Here is a 6,000-nt window from a genome sequence, read left to right as displayed (position 1 = left end):
GCCAGCCGGTCTGAGGCACCTTATCCCTGTTTACAAACTTTATACCACAGTGTGCTATTCAATCTGTCAGCCCCTTTCTTGATTTTGGACTCCCTCTGTTAAATTTGTGAATGATTTGTTGTAACTCCTCTGCATTGTTGCTGAATAGAACAATGACATCGGCAAACCGAAAGTTGCTGAGATATTCGCCGTCGATTTTTACTCTCAAGCCTTCCCAGTTTAATAGCTTGAATACTTCTTCTAAGCACGCAGTGAATACCATTGGAGAGATTGTGTCTTCCTGTCAGACCCCTTTCTTTATAGGTATCTTCCTGTGTTTCTTATGTAGAATTAAGGTAGCTGTAGACCATCTGTAGATATTTTTCAAGGTATTTTGCATAAGCATTCTGTGCTCCTTGATTGCGTAATGCCTCTATGACTGCTGGTTTCTCTACTGAATCAAATGTCTTTTCGTAATCTATAAAAGCCATAGAGAGAGGCTTATTGTATTCTGTGGATTTCTCCATAAACTGATTGATGACCTGGATGTGATCCATTTTAGAGTAGCCCTTCCTGAAGCCAGCCTGTTCCCTTGGTGGACTAGAGTCCAGTGTTGGCTTTATTCAATTAGAGATTATTTTGGCAAATATGTTATATAATACTGAGAGTAAGCTAATGGGCCTATAATGTTTGAATTCTTTAACGTCTCCCTTTTCGTGGATTAGTATGATGTTTCCATTCTTCCAGTTCTCTGAGACCCTTGCAGTCGATAGACACTTCGTCTAAAGAGCCGTCAGTTTAACAAGCATTATGTCTCCTCCATCTTAGATTTAATCGACTGTTATTCCATCTTCTCCAGCCGCTCTTCCTCGTTTCATGTCTTGCAGGGCCATTGTGACCTCATCGCTAGCTATATAGGAGGAGTTTCTGTATCCTGTTCAATACTGTTTGTAATTGAGGTATCCTGACTCCTGGGTACTGCAGAGGTCAGTATAGAATTCTTCCGCTGCTTTCACTATATCTTTGAGATTGCTGATGATATTACTCTGCTTATCTTTTAGTGAATACATCTTGGATTTTCCTATGCCAAGTTTTTTCTCACTGATATCAGGCTCCGTCCATTTTTTACGGCTTGTTCAGTCTTTCTGACGTTATAGCTTCAAATATCACTTATTTTCGCCTTCTTGATCAGTTTTGACCGTTCCTCAAATTCTATGTTATCTCATGAGTTGGGCACTTTCATTTTTGTCGTTTCTTTATTAGGTCCTTTGTTACTTGGGAGAGCTTGCCTACTGGTTGCCTGGGTGCCTGGCCTCCCACTTCAATTGCTGCCTCTGAAGCCAACCTAGTTCCAGTTTCATTCATTAGCTCTATGTCATCATCATCTAGCTGTTCTAAGGCTGCGTATTTGTTTGCAGGTACCAGCTTGAGTTTGACTGCTTTTACCCTTACTGCCTCAAGGTTGACCAGTTTGTTCTTGAGAAATTTTGCTCTTTCTCTCTTCAAATTGAGGTGTATCCTAGCCCTCACTAACCTATGATCGCTGCACTTTACCCTACCTATCACTTCTACATCCTGCACTATGCTGGGATCAGCGCAAAGTATGAAGTCAATTTCATTTTTTCTTCCACCATTAGGGCTTTTCCAGGTCCATTTTCTGTTGCTACGCTTCCTGAAAAAAGGTGTTCATTATTCTGCGAATTCCTTTCTGCGAATTCTACCAGCGTCTCTCCTCTAGCGTTCCCAGAGTCGACGCTGTTGTTAATGTCGCCCATTACTGTAGCACACTGAGTTAGCACTTTTCTCATCGCTAATTCAACAGCTTCATAAAACTGACCTACTTCCTCATTGTCCTGACTTGATGTTGGAGAGTAGGCTTGTACTACCTTTAATCTATACCTCGTATTAAGCTTGATTACGACTACAGCTACCCTCTCATTAATGCTGTAGAATTCGTCATGTTGCTGGCTATGTCCTTATGGATTATTTATTTATTTATGTATTTATTTCATTTATTTATTTATTTCAAGTACCCTCATGGCCCTGCGGGCATTATTGAGGGGCATGGAACAAGACATACAATAATACAGATAACAAGAAATGTAGATACATTCATGGGTCACAGCATTACATGTCATTGCATTATAGCATAGCATTGCATACATAACATTACATAGCTCACTGCACTGAGTTTTACAGATTTCACAGATTTCAGCAATTGTGCACATTCATGGAAGGCTAAAAAACGAGAAAAGAAAACAACTAACAACGCAAACTTGAAAATCATCAACACAGAGTTCGTGAGGGACCATGAAACGAAAGGCACGCATGTCATGAAGAAGAAATGTAGACACTTAACCTATTCTTAAAATGCTCGAGATCGTCGGCGAGTGCCACATCTGCTGGCAAGTGATTCCACTCGGATGACGTAGTTGGAATGAAAGAAGTTAAGCGAGCGGTAGTGTGACAAAGTGGAACGCCCACTTTGCGTGGATGGTCAATGCGCGATGAAACATAGGCGGGTGAAAGGAGCAAAGTGTTTTTCAAAACAGGATTCAGATTGTAGATCTTAAAAAAAGACAGAGTCATGAAATTTTCCTGCGCAATGAAAGTAATGGTAGTGACAAAGTGTTTTTCATTAGTGTTACACTTGATGTGCGGTCATAGTTGTGGAGAATAAAACGAGCGGCAGGGTTCTGAACAGCTTCCAGCACAGATATAAGTGACTTAGCTTGAGGGTCCCATATCGACGCGGCGTATTCAAGCTTTGAACGAACCAGTGTTTTATAAAGTAGGAGTTTGACGGAAATGGGCGCATTAGAAAAGTTTCTTTTTGTGTAACCGAGCATGCGGTTTGCATTTCCAGTAATGTAGGTGATATGGTGATTCCAGGATAAGTTTGATGTCAGATGTACACCGAGGTATTTATACGAGGTAACCGGGGCTAACGAAGCATTGTTAATGCTGTAAGAGGCTCGTGGCGACACGCCTTGACGTGAAAAGCGCATGGATTTGCATTTTGATGTGTTTAAAACCATTTTCCATTTAGCACACCAGTCAGTAACGCAGTTAAGATCTGCTTGCAATAAGTGGACATCATTAGTGTTTTTAATTTCATGGTATAGTATACAATCATCTGCAAAAAGTTTGATGGAAGATTTTATATTGTTAGGCAGATCATTAATGTACACAAGGAACAACAAGGGTGCGAGTACCGATCCTTGTGGTACCCCAGACCTAACCGGCATTGAAGATGATTGAAGACCATTAATGTGGACAAACTACGAGCGGTTAGATAAAAAACAACGAATCCATGCTAGAACATTCGGGTCGATGTGAAGATGAGCAAGCTTATACTACATCAGACTATGGGATGCCTTATCGAAAGCCCTGCAAACCTCTAAGAAGATGACGTCGACCTCTGAACCTTCATGAAGAATGGAATAAATCTCGTTGCTGAAAGATAATAACTGTGTTTCACAGGAAAACTGCTTCCTGAAACCATGTTGTGTAGGCGTAAAAAACGAAAATGATTCAAGAAAACCAGATAATTGAGAAAAGATTATATGCTCCATGATTTTACATGATATGGAAGTTAATGATATGGGACGATAATTGAGGGGTGAATGCCTGTCGCCAGATTTATGGAGTGGAAGCACTTTAGCCACTTTCCATTCGTGCGGTATATCTCCTGTTTAAAGCGATTGCTCACATATCTTTAGTAAAAAAATTGCGGAGTACACTTCAGTATTTTTCAGGACTTTGGTGTTAATGTTATCAGGCCCGCAAGAAGAGGAGATTTTCAAATTGTTAATTATGTTGATAATTCCGTCATAGCTAAACCTGACAGGCTCCATTGGAAAGCCTATGTTACATGCATAGTCTCCAACATTAGTAATGTTAGTTACGGTACTTGAAAAAGCGGTACTAAAGGTCTCGTTAAGGATCTCGGCGACATCAGTGCTTGAAATAGGGTTTGACTGAGGGTTAACGAGAGATATAAGTGACTGCTCTCGTTTATTGACACTACTCCAAAATTTTTTTGGATTGCTTGTTAAAAACGTTGGCAACGTCACATTTAAGTAGTAGTGCTTCGATTCCTTCAAAGACTTCTTGTAGCTAGTAACAGTTTTTTTCAGTGCTGACCAGGGCTCACGCTTTCCTGAAGACTTAGCTTTGCGGAAAAGCCTCCTTTTTTTGTTTGCCAGACGTTTTAATGAGCGGTTGTACCATGGATAGTGGCAGTTAGTTAAAAGCTTTTTTCGAGGAATATACAAGTCGACCAATTCACAAAGCTTGTTTCTGAAAAGTTGCGAATTGGTATTTACGGATCTTTCGTTGAAGTTAGCCTGAAATTCGTCAAGGAAGTTTTCAAGTGTTTTTTTAATTGCAGTGTAATTTCCTTTAGCATAATCATATATTACTTTTATATTGTTATGCGACGTTCGAGCAGGGAAGTTCAACATGACATGTAGTAAAGAATGATCGCTTATTCCTGATAAATAGGAAATATTGGAAACAGCATCAGGGGCCGCTGTTAGCAACAAGTCTAATACATTGGATGTTGAAAATGTGACCCTCGTAGGCTGCGCTATTACTTGTGTTAAACAAAAGTCGGAACCGATTTACAAAATGAGACGATTCTGTCGAAGAGTTGATAGTGGTATACGAAGTGCTAGACCATTTAATATTAGGGAAATTAAAATCACCAAAAAAAAAACTGGAATATTCGGAAAGTTGGCACACACAGCGCTCAGCGCGTCATGAAGGTCCTAGCAAAAACCAATCCCAGTAGAGGGCGAACGGTAGCATGCCCATAATAGAAGCTTTTGATATTCAGTCGTGATCTGCACACATAAAAACTCTAGCGTCGTATGAATATCAATGTAAAGGCTATCGAGATTATCAGAGACAGCGACCAGAACACCGACACCACGTGCTGCTGCGCGATCACAGCGAAATATGGAATACCGCTTTTGGGTAGCGAGGATTTCCGTGCTTCTAACAGAATCATTCAGCCATGTTTCCGTTAGGACAATAATGTCGGCCGATGTGGTATCGGCGGCACCACAAAGGTCATCGCGATTGCGAACAACACTGCGTATATTTGTGAACAGCACTGAAAGTCCAGGAATCGGCTGCGCACGCTGACGGAGGCGCCCAGCCAGCTATCTCGAATCTTCAGAACCACCTGCGGCACTGGGATCAACACGTGAAGTAGTAGCATACACGCCAGTTTGTTCACAAACGCTATCACTTTGAGCACAATACGTATAGCATTTCTTGTTTAAGAATAACCTTACGTGCCTCAGTTTGAAGCGCGTCTTAGGTGCCGTTGCCTTCGGAAAATCCATCAGTTTTTTTCTAGCATGCCTTGTAGATGGACTAAAATCTTCAGACATAGAAACATCTGAATCTTTGAGTTTAGTCTGAGCATTTTTTAGCATTTCCTTCGTTTTGTAGTTGGAAAATTTCACTATTATTGGCCGCGTTTTCGTAGACTCTGCAATGCCGATTCGGTGGGCCCGGACGATATCGGTACTAGAAAGGGTAATTGACATATTTTGCTGTATTATATTCACAATTTTTTCCTCTGACTGCAACCATGTTTCGGTGCTTCCAGCGCCTTCAGGTATGCCGAAAAATAAGAGGTTATCTCTACGGGATCTATCTTCCAGGTCGTTCATTCGGGCCCTTAATGAATAATGTTCTTTGGCTAGTCGTTAAGCAGTTGACTTGAGAGCATTAAGGTCCTGACGGACGGATTCAAGACCCGCAAGTTTGGCCTCAACATTTATAAGCCAGTTTGAAATATCAGAAACCCTCACGTCTAGTTCCTCTTGACTGCATATAATAGACTTAACCGAGTTCAATATTTCGACCTGCCCTTGTTCAATGTTTGTTGAGCGGGTTCTTAGATCCTCTAAAAGGGCGCGTATGGCGCCACTGTCAGATTCGGACGTCGGGTTTTGAGGGTTGGTACGACTGCTATGGCCAGGGCTAGGGTTTAATTCAACATCT

This window comes from Dermacentor albipictus, unplaced genomic scaffold (genome assembly GCF_038994185.2).
Source record: "Dermacentor albipictus isolate Rhodes 1998 colony unplaced genomic scaffold, USDA_Dalb.pri_finalv2 scaffold_14, whole genome shotgun sequence".
Classification (NCBI taxonomy): Eukaryota; Metazoa; Arthropoda; class Arachnida; order Ixodida; family Ixodidae; genus Dermacentor; species Dermacentor albipictus.
The sequence above is the reverse complement of the archived record's forward strand: the minus strand, read 5'-3'. Positions refer to the sequence as shown.